This window comes from Halichoeres trimaculatus, unplaced genomic scaffold (genome assembly GCF_033239565.1).
Source record: "Halichoeres trimaculatus isolate MK-OKI-2021-1 unplaced genomic scaffold, fHalTri1.1 fHalTri1_scaffold_7, whole genome shotgun sequence".
Taxonomy (NCBI): domain Eukaryota; kingdom Metazoa; phylum Chordata; class Actinopteri; order Labriformes; family Labridae; genus Halichoeres; species Halichoeres trimaculatus.
In genome coordinates, this window is record NW_027437185.1 from 36460555 (window position 1) to 36478595 (window position 18041).

At 41.3% G+C, this 18041-nt stretch overlaps 16 non-coding genes across 16 annotated transcripts; all 16 read right to left on the bottom strand.

Annotated features, from left to right (window-relative positions):
- Positions 1 to 107: 107 nt before the first annotated feature.
- On the bottom strand, positions 108 to 181 carry trnai-aau (transfer RNA isoleucine (anticodon AAU)). The gene has a single exon. It is a non-coding gene; the product is annotated as a tRNA-Ile (tRNA).
- Positions 182 to 714: 533 nt separating this feature from the next.
- Positions 715 to 787, bottom strand: trnar-ucg (transfer RNA arginine (anticodon UCG)). Its single transcript has one exon. It is a non-coding gene; the product is annotated as a tRNA-Arg (tRNA).
- Positions 788 to 975: 188 nt separating this feature from the next.
- trnai-aau (transfer RNA isoleucine (anticodon AAU)) lies at positions 976 to 1049 on the bottom strand. Its single transcript has one exon. It is a non-coding gene; the product is annotated as a tRNA-Ile (tRNA).
- A 730-nt stretch (positions 1050 to 1779) lies between these two features.
- Positions 1780 to 1853, bottom strand: trnai-aau (transfer RNA isoleucine (anticodon AAU)). Its single transcript has one exon. It is a non-coding gene; the product is annotated as a tRNA-Ile (tRNA).
- Positions 1854 to 2407: 554 nt separating this feature from the next.
- On the bottom strand, positions 2408 to 2480 carry trnar-ucg (transfer RNA arginine (anticodon UCG)). Its single transcript has one exon. It is a non-coding gene; the product is annotated as a tRNA-Arg (tRNA).
- Positions 2481 to 2668: 188 nt separating this feature from the next.
- On the bottom strand, positions 2669 to 2742 carry trnai-aau (transfer RNA isoleucine (anticodon AAU)). Its single transcript has one exon. It is a non-coding gene; the product is annotated as a tRNA-Ile (tRNA).
- A 488-nt stretch (positions 2743 to 3230) lies between these two features.
- On the bottom strand, positions 3231 to 3304 carry trnai-aau (transfer RNA isoleucine (anticodon AAU)). The gene has a single exon. It is a non-coding gene; the product is annotated as a tRNA-Ile (tRNA).
- A 710-nt stretch (positions 3305 to 4014) lies between these two features.
- Positions 4015 to 4088, bottom strand: trnai-aau (transfer RNA isoleucine (anticodon AAU)). Its single transcript has one exon. It is a non-coding gene; the product is annotated as a tRNA-Ile (tRNA).
- Positions 4089 to 4642: 554 nt separating this feature from the next.
- trnar-ucg (transfer RNA arginine (anticodon UCG)) lies at positions 4643 to 4716 on the bottom strand. The gene has a single exon. It is a non-coding gene; the product is annotated as a tRNA-Arg (tRNA).
- Positions 4717 to 4904: 188 nt separating this feature from the next.
- On the bottom strand, positions 4905 to 4978 carry trnai-aau (transfer RNA isoleucine (anticodon AAU)). Its single transcript has one exon. It is a non-coding gene; the product is annotated as a tRNA-Ile (tRNA).
- A 730-nt stretch (positions 4979 to 5708) lies between these two features.
- trnai-aau (transfer RNA isoleucine (anticodon AAU)) lies at positions 5709 to 5782 on the bottom strand. Its single transcript has one exon. It is a non-coding gene; the product is annotated as a tRNA-Ile (tRNA).
- Positions 5783 to 6336: 554 nt separating this feature from the next.
- trnar-ucg (transfer RNA arginine (anticodon UCG)) lies at positions 6337 to 6409 on the bottom strand. The gene has a single exon. It is a non-coding gene; the product is annotated as a tRNA-Arg (tRNA).
- A 188-nt stretch (positions 6410 to 6597) lies between these two features.
- On the bottom strand, positions 6598 to 6671 carry trnai-aau (transfer RNA isoleucine (anticodon AAU)). Its single transcript has one exon. It is a non-coding gene; the product is annotated as a tRNA-Ile (tRNA).
- Positions 6672 to 7159: 488 nt separating this feature from the next.
- trnai-aau (transfer RNA isoleucine (anticodon AAU)) lies at positions 7160 to 7233 on the bottom strand. The gene has a single exon. It is a non-coding gene; the product is annotated as a tRNA-Ile (tRNA).
- Positions 7234 to 7701: 468 nt separating this feature from the next.
- trnai-aau (transfer RNA isoleucine (anticodon AAU)) lies at positions 7702 to 7775 on the bottom strand. Its single transcript has one exon. It is a non-coding gene; the product is annotated as a tRNA-Ile (tRNA).
- Positions 7776 to 8031: 256 nt separating this feature from the next.
- On the bottom strand, positions 8032 to 8104 carry trnar-ucg (transfer RNA arginine (anticodon UCG)). Its single transcript has one exon. It is a non-coding gene; the product is annotated as a tRNA-Arg (tRNA).
- Between the last annotated feature and the right edge of the window lie 9937 nt (positions 8105 to 18041).

Consider the following 18041-nt stretch of genomic DNA (forward strand, 5'->3'; position numbering starts at 1 on the left):
TGACCCCAGAACCTTCTGATCCTAAGCCAAACGTCTTGTCCATTCGGCAACTAAATTTCCCTTTATGGGTTGCATTATCACAGTACCTGGATTTTAAATTTGTAGCTTGGCCAGTATGGGGATTGAACCCATGACCTTGGCGTTATTAGCACCACGCTCTAACCAGCTGAGCTAACCGGCCATGTCAAGGACTTTTTTTAACACCCTTAAAAAATTAATATTTGTTAACACATGAAAACTGACAAAAGGACTGAAAAGTGGTACCATTGAGTACTGATACCAATTGCCAGGTTCCGGGCACTGATACCGTATCAAATCAGATGTGAAAGGTACCCATCCCTAATTGTAAAGCCATAGCAGAGCAACACAATGTAGCTGCATTATAAATCCAACAAAGAAGAGAAACGTGACACAGTTAACAAGAGAGCAACATTGGGAGGCATGCAGCAATTATTCTTCATTGGGATATCCTTGTTGTCCATTGCCACAAAGTGCAATTAAGCTTTGTTTCAGAGAAGGCTGCATGGTCCAATGAGAAATACAGCTGCTGTCACTTGGTAAGTGACAATGCTATCAGACAATCAACAGACTACAGGGTTGTAGCTCCACCTTCTGGGGTCAGATTGGCAAGTCTGACACCTCTGTGTAAGGGTCCCAAAACTTGAGAGGGTCAGGAATCAGACATGGGGTTAGAGCATTTGGTGGGGAACAGCACAACCACGAAGGGACTCGAACCCTCAATCTTCTGATCCGAAGTCAGACGCCTTGTCCATTAGGCCACGTGGTCATGGAAACCATACCTCTCATCAAAGATTGATTAATCTTCATCCACAAAGGTAACTTTCTGAAACTTGTTAAAGGCAAGTGTCTGTTGAGGAGATCCAACGGAGGGTCTGTAAGTCAACATTTCTATGAGGGCTTGTAGGCTTTCTCTTGCTGTTGGATATTTTGTGATCCTGTGTTCAATAAGTAGCTTGGCCAGTATGGGAATTGAACCCATGACCTTGGCGTTATTAACACCACGCTCTAACCAGCTGAGCTAACCGGCCACATGTGGCTCCCCTCATACACCACTTTGCTGCACACCTGGATACACATACATAGACATCGAAAGAGTTTTCTTGGGTCTTTGTTGGTGATTAAGGGCCCATTTATACTCCCTTTACGTACCAAAATGTGTCCAACCATTTCGACTGGTGTTACCGTCACTACCCACATCCTTCTGTACCTCCTTTATGTTGGTATTGCATCTGGCATACATTCACAAGGGCGGGCTGCCCAGAGTCAAAAGTTCATGACAACAAATCCAAAAACAAGCATGGCAACTGTGGAGAGGCTATTGCTGATGTACCACTTGTATCAAAGACAAAAACAGAGGCAGCGTTGGGACAGTCAGTGGTCAGTAAGGCAGTATGATACATTTGGAAAGTTCCGCCAGTGTTATTCATTCTTCATGTCTCATTAATGCCTCTTATTGGGTAGTGACAGCAACACCGCCCCCTTAGAATTCCAGTGGTACTGCTCCTTTGGTCAGTAAGCTTGATGGAAACCTGAAAAGATACAGACGGAATGAATGCAGAAGACGGACAGGAGGCCCCGTCTGTATCCATATCTGTACGAAACGTTGAGCATAAATGCAATAAAAGTCCACTGGCACAGCAACGAAGGGACTTGACCCCAGAACCTTCTGATCCTAAGCCAAACGTCTTGTCCATTCGGCAACTAAATTTCCCTTTATGGGTTGCATTATCACAGTATCTGGATTTTAAATTTGTAGCTTGGCCAGTATGGGGATTGAACCCATGACCTTGGCGTTATTAGCACCACGCTCTAACCAGCTGAGCTAACCGGCCATGTCAAGGACTCTTTTTAACACCCTTAAAAAATTAATATTTGTTAACACATGAAAACTGACAAAAGGACTGAAAAGTGGTACCATTGAGTACTGATACCAATTGCCAGGTTCCGGGCACTGATACCGTATCAAATCAGATGTGAAAGGTACCCATCCCTAATTGTAAAGCCATAGCAGAGCAACACAATGTAGCTACATTATAAATCCAACAAAGAAGAGAAACGTGACACAGTTAACAAGAGAGCAACATTGGGAGGCATGCAGCAATTATTCTTCATTGGGATATCCTTGTTGTCCATTGCCACAAAGTGCAATTAAGCTTTGTTTCAGAGAAGGCTGCATGGTCCAATGAGAAATACAGCTGCTGTCACTTGGTAAGTGACAATGCTATCAGACAATCAACAGACTACAGGGTTGTAGCTCCACCTTCTGGGGTCAGATTGGCAAGTCTGACACCTCTGTGTAAGGGTCCTATTGACCTCTTTGGGGCCCACTTGGATACATTTCTGCAGACGCTCTGGGGTTGTTTGAGGGGATTTAAGGATAAAGGCACAACCACGAAGGGACTCGAACCCTCAATCTTCTGATCCGAAGTCAGACGCCTTGTCCATTAGGCCACGTGGTCATGGAAACCATACCTCTCATCAAAGATTGATTAATCTTCATCCACAAAGGTAACTTTCTGAAACTTGTTAAAGGCAAGTGTCTGTTGAGGAGATCCAACAGAGGGTCTGTAAGTCAACATTTCTATGAGGGCTTGTAGGCTTTCTCTTGCTGTTGGATATTTTGTGATCCTGTGTTTAATAAGTAGCTTGGCCAGTATGGGGATTGAACCCATGACCTTGGCGTTATTAGCACCACGCTCTAACCAGCTGAGCTAACCGGCCACATGTGGCTCCCCTCATACACCACTTTGCTGCACACCTGGATACACATACATAGACATCGAAAGAGTTTTCTTGGGTCTTTGTTGGTGATTAAGGGCCCATTTATACTCCCATTACATACCAAAATGTGTCCGACCATTTCGACTGGTGTTACCGTCACTGCCCACATCCTTCTGTACCTCCTTTATGTTGGTATTGCATCTGGCATACATTCGCAAGGGTGGGCAGCCCAGAGTCAAAAGTTCATGCCAACAAATTCAAAAACAAGCATGGCAACTGTGGAGAGGCTATTGCTAATGTACCACTTGTATCAAAGACAGAAACAGAGGCAGCTTTGGGACAGTCAGTGACCAGTAAGGCAGTATGATACATTTGGAAAGTTCCGCCTGTGTTATTCATTCTTCATGTCTCATTAATGCCTTTTATTGGGAAGTGACAGCAACACCGCCCCCTTAGAATTCCAGGGGTCCTGTCTTCAATAAGTTGCTTGGCCAGTATGGGGATTGAACCCATGACCTTGGCGTTATTAGCACCACGCTCTAACCAGCTGAGCTAACCGGCCACCGGCCCCATGCCCACCTGGATACACACACATAAACATCGAAAGAGTTTTCTTGGGTCTTTGTTGGTGATTAAGGGCCCATTTATACTCCCTTTACGTACCAAAATGTGTCCAACCATTTCGACTGGTGTTACCGTCACTACCCACATCCTTCTGTACCTCCTTTATGTTGGTATTGCATCTGGCATACATTCACAAGGGCGGGCTGCCCAGAGTCAAAAGTTCATGACAACAAATCCAAAAACAAGCATGGCAACTGTGGAGAGGCTATTGCTGATGTACCACTTGTATCAAAGACAAAAACAGAGGCAGCGTTGGGACAGTCAGTGGTCAGTAAGGCAGTATAATACATTTGGAAAGTTCTGCCAGTGTTATTCATTCTTCATGTCTCATTAATGCCTCTTATTGGGTAGTGACAGCAACACCGCCCCCTTAGATTTCCAGTGGTACTGCTCCTTTGGTCAGTAAGCTTGATGGAAACCTGAAAAGATACAGACGGAATGAATGCAGAAGACGGACAGGAGGCCCCGTCTGTATCCATATCTGTACGAAACGTTGAGCATAAATGCAATAAAAGTCCACTGGCACAGCAACCAAGGGACTTGACCCCAGAACCTTCTGATCCTAAGCCAAACGTCTTGTCCATTCGGCAACTAAATTTCCCTTTATGGGTTGCATTATCACAGTACCTGGATTTTAAATTTGTAGCTTGGCCAGTATGGGGATTGAACCCATGACCTTGGCGTTATTAGCACCACGCTCTAACCAGCTGAGCTAACCGGCCATGTCAAGGACTTTTTTTAACACCCTTAAAAAATTAATATTTGTTAACACATGAAAACTGACAAAAGGACTGAAAAGTGGTACCATTGAGTACTGATACCAATTGCCAGGTTCCGGGCACTGATACCGTATCAAATCAGATGTGAAAGGTACCCATCCCTAATTGTAAAGCCATAGCAGAGCAACACAATGTAGCTGCATTATAAATCCAACAAAGAAGAGAAACGTGACACAGTTAACAAGAGAGCAACATTGGGAGGCATGCAGCAATTATTCTTCATTGGGATATCCTTGTTGTCCATTGCCACAAAGTGCAATTAAGCTTTGTTTCAGAGAAGGCTGCATGGTCCAATGAGAAATACAGCTGCTGTCACTTGGTAAGTGACAATGCTATCAGACAATCAACAGACTACAGGGTTGTAGCTCCACCTTCTGGGGTCAGATTGGCAAGTCTGACACCTCTGTGTAAGGGTCCTATTGACCTCTTTGGGGCCCACTTGGATACATTTCTGCAGACGCTCTGGGGTTGTTTGAGGGGATTTAAGGATAAAGGCACAACCACGAAGGGACTCGAAACCCTCAATCTTCTGATCCGAAGTCAGACGCCTTGTCCATTAGGCCACGTGGTCATGGAAACCATACCTCTCATCAAAGATTGATTAATCTTCATCCACAAAGGTAACTTTCTGAAACTTGTTAAAGGCAAGTGTCTGTTGAGGAGATCCAACAGAGGGTCTGTAAGTCAACATTTCTATGAGGGCTTGTAGGCTTTCTCTTGCTGTTGGATATTTTGTGATCCTGTGTTCAAGAGGTAGCTTGGCCAGTATGGGGATTGAACCCATGACCTTGGCGTTATTAGCACCACGCTCTAACCAGCTGAGCTAACCGGCCACATGTGGCTCCCCTCATACACCACTTTGCTGCACACCTGGATACACATACATAGACATCGAAAGAGTTTTCTTGGGTCTTTGTTGGTGATTAAGGGCCCATTTATACTCCCTTTACGTACCAAAATGTGTCCAACCATTTCGACTGGTGTTACCGTCACTACCCACATCCTTCTGTACCTCCTTTATGTTGGTATTGCATCTGGCATACATTCACAAGGGCGGGCTGCCCAGAGTCAAAAGTTCATGACAACAAATCCAAAAACAAGCATGGCAACTCTGGAGAGGCTATTGCTGATGTACCACTTGTATCAAAGACAAAAACAGAGGCAGCGTTGGGACAGTCAGTGGTCAGTAAGGCAGTATAATACATTTGGAAAGTTCCGCCAGTGTTATTCATTCTTCATGTCTCATTAATGCCTCTTATTGGGTAGTGACAGCAACACCGCCCCCTTAGAATTCCAGTGGTACTGCTCCTTTGGTTAGTAAGCTTGATGGAAACCTGAAAAGATACAGACGGAATGAATGCAGAAGACGGACAGGAGGCCCCGTCTGTATCCATATCTGTACGAAACGTTGAGCATAAATGCAATAAAAGTCCACTGGCACAGCAACGAAGGGACTTGACCCCAGAACCTTCTGATCCTAAGCCAAACGTCTTGTCCATTCGGCAACTAAATTTCCCTTTATGGGTTGCATTATCACAGTATCTGGATTTTAAATTTGTAGCTTGGCCAGTATGGGGATTGAACCCATGACCTTGGCGTTATTAGCACCACGCTCTAACCAGCTGAGCTAACCGGCCATGTCAAGGACTCTTTTTAACACCCTTAAAAAATTAATATTTGTTAACACATGAAAACTGACAAAAGGACTGAAAAGTGGTACCATTGAGTACTGATACCAATTGCCAGGTTCCGGGCACTGATACCGTATCAAATCAGATGTGAAAGGTACCCATCCCTAATTGTAAAGCCATAGCAGAGCAACACAATGTAGCTGCATTATAAATCCAACAAAGAAGAGAAACGTGACACAGTTAACAAGAGAGCAACATTGGGAGGCATGCAGCAATTATTCTTCATTGGGATATCCTTGTTGTCCATTGCCACAAAGTGCAATTAAGCTTTGTTTCAGAGAAGGCTGCATGGTCCAATGAGAAATACAGCTGCTGTCACTTGGTAAGTGACAATGCTATCAGACAATCAACAGACTACAGGGTTGTAGCTCCACCTTCTGGGGTCAGATTGGCAAGTCTGACACCTCTGTGTAAGGGTCCTATTGACCTCTTTGGGGCCCACTTGGATACATTTCTGCAGACGCTCTGGGGTTGTTTGAGGGGATTTAAGGATAAAGGCACAACCACGAAGGGACTCGAACCCTCAATCTTCTGATCCGAAGTCAGACGCCTTGTCCATTAGGCCACGTGGTCATGGAAACCATACCTCTCATCAAAGATTGATTAATCTTCATCCACAAAGGTAACTTTTTGAAAGTTGTTAAAGGCAAGTGTCTGTTGAGGAGATCCAACAGAGGGTCTGTAAGTCAACATTTCTATGAGGGCTTGTAGGCTTTCTCTTGCTGTTGGATATTTTGTGATCCTGTGTTTAATAAGTAGCTTGGCCAGTATGGGGATTGAACCCATGACCTTGGCGTTATTAGCACCACGCTCTAACCAGCTGAGCTAACCGGCCACATGTGGCTCCCCTCATACACCACTTTGCTGCACACCTGGATACACATACATAGACATCGAAAGAGTTTTCTTGGGTCTTTGTTGGTGATTAAGGGCCCATTTATACTCCCATTACATACCAAAATGTGTCCGACCATTTCGACTGGTGTTACCGTCACTGCCCACATCCTTCTGTACCTCCTTTATGTTGGTATTGCATCTGATATACATTCACAAGGGCGGGCAGCCCAGAGTCAATAGTTCATGACAACAAATCCAAAAACAAGCATGGCAACTGTGGAGAGGCTATTGCTAATGTACCACTTGTATCAAAGACAGAAACAGAGGCAGCTTTGGGACAGTCAGTGGCCAGTAAGGCAGTATGATACATTTGGAAAGTTCCACCTGTGTTATTCATTCTTCATGTCTCATTAATGCCTTTTATTGGGAAGTGACAGCAACACCGCCCCCTTAGAATTCCAGGGGTCCTGTCTCCAATAAGTTGCTTGGCCAGTATGGGGATTGAACCCATGACCTTGGCGTTATTAGCACCACGCTCTAACCAGCTGAGCTAACCGGCCACCGGCCCCATGACCACCTGGATACACATACATAGACATCGAAAGAGTTTTCTTGGGTCTTTGTTGGTGATTAAGGGCCCGTTTATACTCCCATTACATACCAAAATGTGTCGGACCATTTCGACTGGTGTTACCGTCACTGCCCACATCCTTCTGTACCTCCTTTATGTTGGTATTGCATCTGGCATACATTCACAAGGGTGGGCAGCCCAGAGTCAAAAGTTCATGACAACAAATTCAAAAACAAGCATGGCAACTGTGGAGAGGCTATTGCTAATGTACCACTTGTATCAAAGACAGAAACAGAGGCAGCTTTGGGACAGTCAGTGGTCAGTAAGGCAGTATGATACATTTGGAAAGTTCCGCCTGTGTTATTCATTCTTCATGTCTCATTAATGCCTTTTATTGGGAAGTGACAGCAACACCGCCCCCTTAGAATTCCAGGGGTCCTGTCTCCAATAAGTAGCTTGGCCAGTATGGGGATTGAACCCATGACCTTGGCGTTATTAGCACCACGCTCTAACCAGCTGAGCTAACCGGCCAAGTACCCAATGCCTTTTACACCTCTAAAAAATTGATATTTGTTAACACATACAAACTGTCAAAAAAACTCTTGCTATCAGGCTGTATGGGGTCGAAGCGACATGGGGATCGACTCCATGGCCTTGGCATAGTAAGCACCTCTCTCTACCCAACCAGGCAAACCAGCCACAGGTCCTATTGACCACTTTGAGGCCCAGTTGGATACATTTCTGCAGACACTCTGGGGTTGTTTGAGGGTATTTAAGGATAAAGGCACAACCACGAAGGGACTCGAACCCTCAATCTTCTGATCCGAAGTCAGACGCCTTGTCCATTAGGCCACGTGGTCATGGAAATTTTGGGCACAGTCATGGTGTGTTAGCTTTAGGGCAGGTGTTATCTTTGACATCCGTTCTCTAGATAATAGGATAAGAACGTTTCCCATTCCCATTGTTATACACCTTCACATGCATAAACATTACATGGTCCCTCGCGCTCATTCAAACTCTCTGTGGGACTGTGAGACAGCAGCAAAGATGCTCATACAGCTTCCTTCCTTTACACTGATAGCTTATTTAACTGGAGCCCAAAATGACGAAAGAATCCCCAAAAGTTTAATTTGTGAGGAGCCTGAGGCTGCAGGGACAACTGAGACAGATTGCAGCATTTGGTTAATAATTTAATTTTTTTTCCCTCAGTAACCTCCTGGCAACCCTTTCAACACTCCCACGGCTCATGGGTGGGTCACGACACAGACTTTGCAAAAACACCGTCTAATTTTAGCATGGAGCTGAACTCAGCGAGGAGAGCGATGAGATTAATCTCACTTTAGCTGTTAAATAGTTTACCCCAGAATTATTATTCGCTTCACATTTAAATTCTTCTGAACTGCTTTTATTCAGCTCATATCCAAATAGCTTCCTTACCCTGGAGGGAAATTTAGTCATTACAGTGGCTCTTAAAGACGATACAGAAGTAGGAATACATTAATAGAGATGGGAATAAGATAACACAACATGGGGCAGGCTGCAGTTAAAGAGCCAAATGTGTGGAAACCTTCGCGGTGACCTAAAGTGATCTCTTGTTCCAGGCGAAATAAACTCCACAGAGCAAGATTTAATTTCATATTCCATCTCACAAACCCTTCCTACAGAATATAGGACTTTAAAATGCTGCAGAGTTTCAATTTAAAGAATAATGACACAGATTCTGATTTTCACACACTGAGACGCTGGTTTTCACTGTCTGTGACTGAACCGGGCACAGCCCCTACTGTATAAAGAGCCCCTTGTTTAATCCAGCTTTCTTAACTGCCACAAGCCTTTATGGTGCATTTTATGGCTTCAATACACTTCACCTGGCATTTATGAGAAGCTTTACTGCATGACTTCAGCTACCTCCCTCGTAACCCTCCGCGAGCCGACCCCCTTTCTGCAAAGCAAGCGGCCATTAAGTCGCCAAATTAGTCCGAGTGGAAGAGAGGGAAGAAAAGTTAGGAGTGCAGTGACCTCCGACCTCTTGAGCCAATGCACACATGACTGAGTGTGTGTGTGACTGTGTGTGACAGCGAGGGGTTAACCAAAGAATGCATGCAGTCTGCTGGTACCTTGGATAATTGAGCCATTTGTTGCAAGGTCACTGCAGAGCAACCCCCACGGACCTCGTGTTATCAACAGCCTTGACCAGAGCAGCAGAGTCAGGCTTTTGGAACATCAGGGGATATGCAGAAAGTTGGAAAAAAGAGCAGTATTTCCATCAGTATGGAGTCATGAAACACTGTTAAAACTAACCTGTTGGTTCAACGTAAAAAAAAAAAGAGTTAAAGGGCTGCCTTGAAACTTAAGTTAGTCCAAAAAAATAAGAGAAGTTATTGTGACACCAACAGAAGTCAACGTGATGAAATAAAATGTTTTGTGTCAACCTTCGTCGTAGTTTGGTTGATCTAAACTTGATGACTTAACTTCTTCAAGTAATTGTTTAAAATAAATCTATCTTAACTCAACTAAACTTTTCAGTGATTTTAACCCATGTTTTCTTTTTGAGTTGAATTATATTCGTTTGTTAACTGAACTTCTACACTGTAAAATATTTCCCTCCACTGTAAAAAATAATGGTAAATTTGTATTAATTTAATTTACCAATTTTAATGGTTAATGGTAATTTTTTTTCTTGTAAATTGTATATTAATTTTCTGTTTCTTTTGTGTTTTATATCATATGTGTTAACTTAAGTTCTTCACTGTAAAACATTTCACTACACGGTCAAGAAATTAATGGTAAATTTACTTAAATTTAACTTTCAGATTGTAATGGAAAAATCTTTTTCTGGTAAATGGTAAATTTGTATTCTGTTTTTTTGTTTTTGTTTTTTTTCTCGGTATTTTACAGTGTATGTGCTGTAATTTATTTCACAGTATAATACTTTAGGTTGAATTACAGCATATGAATGTGAAATAACAGTAAAACACTGGCAACCCTGCTTTTTCTGTTATTTCAAAGCAAAGTCATTTTTGTTGTGATGGTGTAACCATGAGTGAAGATATGAGACCATGTGATACACTGAGATGTTGCACATAGGGCAAATCTGTGTACGAGATGGGAATAACCTTCCGTCTTATCTGTCCCAACCCTAAACCTTCAATACATCTCATTTATTAGCATAAACACTTAATGCACTGTAAAAATCACTGAGTACATGTAGGGATGGGTACTTTTCACATGTGAAATGATATGGTATTGATTCCCAGTTCCTGTCAGTCAGTTCCAATTTTTGTTACCTTTTTGTGTGTTTATGATGTAAGAAATATGATTTTTTTTAGATAATAAAATCACAAGAATGCTTTTAGGTACCTAAACATGGTACCTGTTGATTTGACATGAATCAGTACTACCAATAAAATCCAGTTGGTACCTATAAAAAGTATCTAATTTAGTACCATCTCTAAGTACATGGGCCTATGCCATGTGGAGCACAGAGGGATTGTGTAATCTCTAGATGTACAGTAGGGTGTCATATCCACTTTGTTCTCTCCTCACCCATGGTTGGGAAAAGCCATCACAACAACATTTTTTTTTTTTAGCTGTAAAACAGTAAAATATCAGGTTTGCCAGTATGTTATTGTCGGTTTATAGTGCAATTTTTTACAGTGCTGAAGAAAACTCTGCTTCCTAGAGCAAAAAATGCAAGTTATTATTATTCATTTTTTATTTTTTTAAGTGACCCTTTAAGAGATACAAAAGGTCACTCACTCAATTTCACTGACAACAGTAAATTATAATATCCCCTTACAACTTAAACTCTAATGCTGCATTCTATTACTCGAAAGTGGGAATTTCCGAGTTCCGAGTGGGAACGCCCAGCTGGAATTGGGAATTTCTGACTTGTAGTTAGTTCGGGCTAAACAGTAATCAAGTTCCTGTTGTATTCTTTTTATTTTAAAATCTCTGATTAGTGTTTGTCGCAATAAATCAACCGTATGCAAAATGTTATTCAATGTTTATATACAGAAATACTGCTGTTATGGCAAGTTTTCCCGACTTGGCAACTGGAACGCTCAACTCGGAGATGATGTCACTTCCACTCCGACTTCCCAGTTCCAAGTACAAATGGAACGCAGCATGAAAATGCCCACATTGCACCACAGTAACACTTCAGACACATGATGACGTAGGCGTGTTTAATTTCCATTCCCACCCAAATACCTTCACTGTCAAGATGACATCCATTAAGGATTCATGTAGACATAGATTTTAAAGTTGACACATATTTTGTAGTTGAGATGATACCAACTTATAATTATGCGTTATCATGACTTCAGTAATCTTTGGTCATACTGTCTCTATTAGTTAGGTATGGCTTCAATCCCTGTTTTTGTTGCACCAAGTTTTATCTGTTTTTGTTGTAGTGTTTCAGTTGAATGTCAAAATGACGCTGATGAGTCTGATCGTTCTCTGACTGGGAACAAACACATCAGCCTGTAGCTTTATGTCTTCAAACCTCCAAACCTCTGAGCTGTTGCTCATCCTAACACCTGAGATCTGTCTCACAGAGCTGCTGCTGCTGCTTTCCTCTCTTTCCCTCACTTGATTTATCAGCAGAAAAAAAAACAGAGGAGTAAGAAAAGAAAAGGTCTTGCTCTTCTCTGCTGTCGGATGCTGGTATGAAAACAGTTTCCATTCCCAAAAAGACACAAAACTCTCATTTTAAATTCATAACCTCTGTGAATAATTCATCCTAAAACAACACGGAGAGACGTCTGAAGGCTTCGTGTCACATCCAGAAATCTAGGACATGGAGCTGACTGGTAGAACAGCTCATACAGTTGATTCATCATTAATGACGAACCTGCGAGGTGACTGAGGTGTGCGATGTTTGATCCTCTACCTCTGCACAGAGCCGGGTTTAAAAATACCTGCCTGCTTTTGTTTCTGTTACATAACCTCCACAAATCCAGTTAACTGCGTCATTCTTCTTCCCCTTTCTCTTCTTTCCCGGGTGCTGGTTCAGTATTTTCATTTCAAAGGATTTCTGTCTCTCGGAGTAACCCAAAGGTTTGACCCAGTGAGTGAAATGAAATGTTTCTGTGAGTGCAGAGCGATGACACCGCACAGACTCCTGAATCTTCCCCCAGTTTATGTTTCCTTTGCAGACAGCCAAACGAGAAAAGCAGAAATAACCGAGCTTCAGCTGAACAGAGGTTGCAGTTAAATGTCGTGGTATGCTTTAGAGACTCCCTTCTTTTGTTTTCAGTAACAATAAAAATCAGAATCTCAGACTCTCAGTCCTGGGGTTGGTTGTTTTTTATTTGTAATTGCGAACAGCCTGCAGACTGCTCGAACCACAAATGTCATGAAAGCTCGTGTGTGCAGCTCTAAACGCGGTGATGTGATGTTTTCTGGAGAGAACTCTTTGTTCAACAGATTTCAGAGAAATTCAATGAATAAAAGTTTGTTTAAGCCATCTGGTGTTAACATCTGTTAGCATCCACTCAACATGTCTTCCAGTCTTCAGAGGAGCTCGTCTGAGTTTATGAGTTCGGGTCTGCTTGTTTAAAACACACACAAACTCACACACACTCACACACACTCAGCTGAGGCTGCAGTTTGGCTTTTAGTGAAGCCGTAAAGTCAATTAGAGTGAGCTTTTTCTGGACTCTCCTGTTTACTGTCCTTCCTCTTCTTCTGATTGACTTCACCCAGAGGGTCCAGGAACTTTTAGCTCCCATAAAAAACAGTCCCAAGAACTAAATTGTTTGACCAAGGGGATGCAAAATATGAGCCATGATGAGTGGAGAAAATAAAAAAGCAGGTTTACCTGCCAACAGTGTAGTTGGGGGTGGTAAGACAACAACTAATTATTATTTTTTTTTTTAATCCCACAATTTTGCAACTCTTATCTTAAAATCTGTTTTAAAATCTGTTATAACTTTTTTTCTTTTAACCCTATTTTTTTCTCATTTTATCTTATCATTTTTAATTTGCTTTTTTTAATTGTAATTATTTTCTTTTACTATGTTGTATGTAACTGTCAAAAACAGTGGAGTTAGCTTAAAAAAATTAGCCTGTTGATTGTTGACTTTTGATGGGATGCGTCTTAGCTCATCATTAAATCCTGACCTGATTATGACCCCTTTATCAATCTAAAGTAGGATAACTTCCTCATGTCTTCTTCTGTGTTTGAACAGCTGTTGTAACCTCTGACATGTTCAGCTGAAGGTCTCCAGTTTACAGGGTCACTCTTTAATCAGAACACCAGGAGCCGACAGAGACACATTCACACTATCAGGCTCAAAGAAAAACATTGGATAGGAGGTACTAAACCAAGTCCATCACAGCTGGGGGTCAGCTTAATGTGGACAAAAGGAGGCGGGTATAAAAACATGATGGCTGCTCCACCAATCAGAAATGTTACTCTTGTAAGTCCCGCCTCCCAAAGTCCTTGGAACTCTAAAAAGTACTGCCTTGAAAATACCAACCTGTGAGACTTGTGGCACCTACTTTGCCGTGTGTTTTGTTGCACTGATTGGCACATAATTAATCTTTGTCCTATCACCCTCTCAAGTTTCTTTTCAAAAGCCTTGCCCATCCCAAACAGTATCCCATCCAGCTTCCAGCTCCCATCCAGTAACATCATTTATTTCTTTGTTAGAGCTAGGATGTAGTAAAGAGGCAAGTTTCCAGCCTCTTTGTAGATAGCTTTAGGATTTCCACCTGTCAGTCAACTCAACCATGCTCTTAAATATAAGTTTAATAAGCTGTAAGAGAAAATTTACCAAGTACTGTGTGTGCTGATAGAGAAAAAAATATTGAGACTTAAATTGTTTTTTGACTCAGGCTGCAAACGTGTTCACTTTTGTTGTAAAGATCAGCTGTTTTGTCTTGACCTGTATGTGATTTCAGGTATTTCTGCAACTAGCCTAGTGGACACTTGATGAACTGCAGTTTAAGTAGTTCTGCTCCTGCTTGGTTCAATCCCACTCTCTTCTTTACCTGAGGCACAGAAATAAGAGTATAAATATAAACTATCAACTTTTATTGAGCCACTGGAGCCATTTGGATTCATCTTCTTCCAGGTCATGACGTCTCATAAAATACTTGTCCACATTTTGCGGCTCAGTAAAGTGTTGGATCAACAATCTGACTGATGCACATTAAAAGTTTAAAGGAAGTGAGAACCTGAGCGTTGTTTTATTGTTCTAATTAACCGAGCATTAACTGCAGCAGTTAAAGGACATCTTTCTTTTATTACCAGTCTTTGTTACTTTAATAGAGCGGCCATCTTTTCTGCCTGTGTACTCCTCAGTTTTATTGCAGGTATCCAGGAGGACAGTGATATCAATAAAAACAATTCAGACAAGACGATTTAAGCCTGCAAACATTAAAATATCATTTCTGTGTCCACCCTGATGTAAGTGTGTGCACAATAACAAAAGACTCCTGATGACATTTTACAGGAACTCACCTTTTGTTTTACCTTCAAACAAAGTGGTTTACACAGCCCTCATGAGCTGTCTGCTTCTCTGAAACCTGTCCGATCCTCCACCTGTCTGTATTTATAACTTTATTGCTGTAATAAAAGCATTAAAACCTACAAATACGCAACAAGCACACTCAAAAAAAATAATTCATTGGATGAACATGATTTTATCATGCCATCTTTATTCCATCAAAAGTAACCAAGTAAATTCAATTAATCTTGACTGTGTTGTTTCAACCCCATAGAGAATTTGGTTCACTATTAAGACCTAAATTTGTTAAACCAACTAATTGTAAATATTTGGAATCATAGAATATTAGTGTTACTGTTACTTATTTGCAATGTGTGGGTCTGACTTAATTTGTTAAAGTTGTTTCAACATATCCACTAAGGTAAGAGACTGGAACCGTGAGTGAGAAGGGTACACAGTGGATATAAGACCCTGCTGTACATTGAGCTGTGAGCTGTCTGTGCACCACTGCGTGGACTGGCTGTGTACTCTTAAAACACTCCAGCTAACCATTGGCCAGCAAAGTGTAGCCTGTCAACATATTGTTTTATTATCATAAAACAAAATTTGAAAACCATTGGGTACATGGGCTGGCCATATGGAGCACAGACTACAGGTCTACACCTCTTGAGCACAAACGGACAGTCTGCGCCCAGGAGCACAGAGAGCTGGTCCGTGCCTGTCAGGTACCATCATGCACAGCAGGGTCTCATATACACTGGCTTCCCTCCTCACTCATGGTTTCAATGAGCTGTCATGCCCAAAATGACTTACTTAGTTTGTACCAATTATACAAACTAAAGTTAACAAAGTTATGTCCAGATGCGCCCCTCGCGTATTTTGTTCACCAACCAATTGCACTTTACCGCCACCTCCTGCTCTGGAGAGGTGTTGCAGATGTGATTCGTACCTAAACCAATTAGCTTGAGTGAACATAAAGCAGTCTTATAGTTTAAACAATTTTCATGTTTTTCTCTGATTTCATTTTCATGCTAAAACAAGATGATTTAATCATGTTTAATCACTAAATATGAAATAATCTAGTAGAAGCTACATGTTTCACTTATGTTGTTTTAACAAACATCCATGTTGCTTTTTTTGGTTGCATGTGCTCACCTGAAACAGTTGTGTAAGTTATATAAATCCCAATAACTCACCTGAAGTTTGTCTGATCAGAAGTTTGGGGTGAAAAAAAAAAAAGCCCAAAAATTATCAAAATGTTGTTGATTCTGGATTTCTAGGATTTCCTGTGTTTGCACTCTAAAAAATAAATAGTTGATTTTACTTGATAAGTTATGTCAACTGGTGTCACAAAACTGTGTTTGAGGGATGTGGGGCTGCTTCAGGCTGTCTGTGCTCCTTTTGAAAAACTGTCCAAGTACCAATTATTTAAAGCTACCCGAAGCAAAAATCAGATTTGATAGCATTTAAAATTTGGAGATAGTTTGAAATGGTTAAGAAACCGAGTATAATCTCCCCTGTTCTGTACATAATTGCTAATGTTACTCCAGCATATTCAGTTCCCCCTACTTCCTCAAGCACTTTCACTGTGCTTTCCCTGCTGAAGCCCATGTTATTTTCCTACATGTGAGTTTCAAAAAATGCACAACTAAATAATTTGTCTACATAAATAATCATATATGTAGAGAAATTATTTGGTTGTACTTTAATTTGTAACAAAGTCACCACTAGCAATTACTGATGCAGATGCAGAATTACATATTATGTGGTTAAGATACAGCTGCCTATGATAACACACCTGACCAGCAGGTGGTGTCTTGGGCATATGGAGCAACAAGAGATGAACCTTTACTCAATCCACTTGGCTCAAGTGGTTTTGGCATTTCATGAGGTTTTATCTCACCATCACTCATAGTTCATGGTCTGGTCCATGCCATGTGCAGCACAGACAGCCAGTCTGTACCATGTGTAGCACAGACAGTGCACAGCCTTGCACAATACAGCAATGATGGCAGGGTCGCATATCCACTGCGTTACCTCCTCACTCACGGTTACACGTTTTTTTTGTTGTTGTTGTTCTGTTTTGTTTTTAATATAATGGAGCAATTTTTTATGTTTGGTTACAGATGATTTTTTATTTTTAAAAAGGAAATTTGAGGTTATCTTGCCTACAGTTATCAAGTTAATGATTTTAAATGAAAAGTAGAGTATCTCTTTGTAGATTATCTTTGCATGCATTTTTGATTGAAGTGAGATGGTTATATTCGTTTGAATCAGCTGTTTCGTAGCCTTTAAATCTCTGCCTGTTGCCTTATACCAAAGAAACCTTGTTCAGTTTTCTGTGAAAACGCAAGTTTAGTCATTTAACATGAAAAACGTTAAAAAAATATGAACAACATCACTATTTCATTTCTTAGAGAGAGTGTGTGTGTGTGTGACAGTGTTAGTTAACGGTAGTTAAGATACAGCAAGGATTGTTGACAGTGACAGAAAAGACAGCCTGCAGACATGCTACTCAGATGTTATATTGTCCCACTGAAACACACACAGACACACACACACACTCTCCGTCCCTCCAGAGACATAAATATTTGAGTGAATTGTTGTTAGTTCCAGTCTGCTGGGCTGGACGAGCCAACGCTGGTTTCTGGAGGAAGAGGAGCAGGAGTCCATGACCCATTTAGAGGAAATGTAGTCCGCAGAAGAAATTAGCTTTAATGATCGCATTGTTTGTTGCTTCCACAGGAAGTCCTCTGGGGATACACTGTTATTTAAAAACACATGAGTGATAAAGGAAGCAGATTTCTGTGTTTTCTTCCTCATATTTTTTTAATCTGAGCTGAAAGAGGACATTTGAGTCGACCTCAGTTTGACCTGTGACGGCCGTGAAGCCAGACGCTTGATTTAAAAAGCTTATCGTGAAGCAATTCATTTCTAAAGCATTCAAATTTCTATCTAAAATATATAAAATGAAGTCTTAACAGCCACAAATCAAGCATGGAAGTGAATGTTTAAGATAATCTCTATCTTTAATCCTGAGGATGTGAATCTGTGGGGGTTGGCTGAGATGACTCAGCTGAAATAAGAGTGATATGCTCAGTTTATGTTCATTATCCTTGTCCTCTTACCTGAAGTGACCAGAGAAAAGTTATGATTATTACCAATCAGTCTTTAATGAGCAATTTCTTAGGTTGTTTATATTTTCTTGAAAAAAAAGAAATTGAAGGAAGAAACATAAGAACTCTAGTTTAAATCAACTTCCTTTTCCAAGCTTTGCTCCTCCAAAGAGGGGTCTTCTGGTTTGACATATTTTTGAGATGGATATATAGTGACTGGGTCT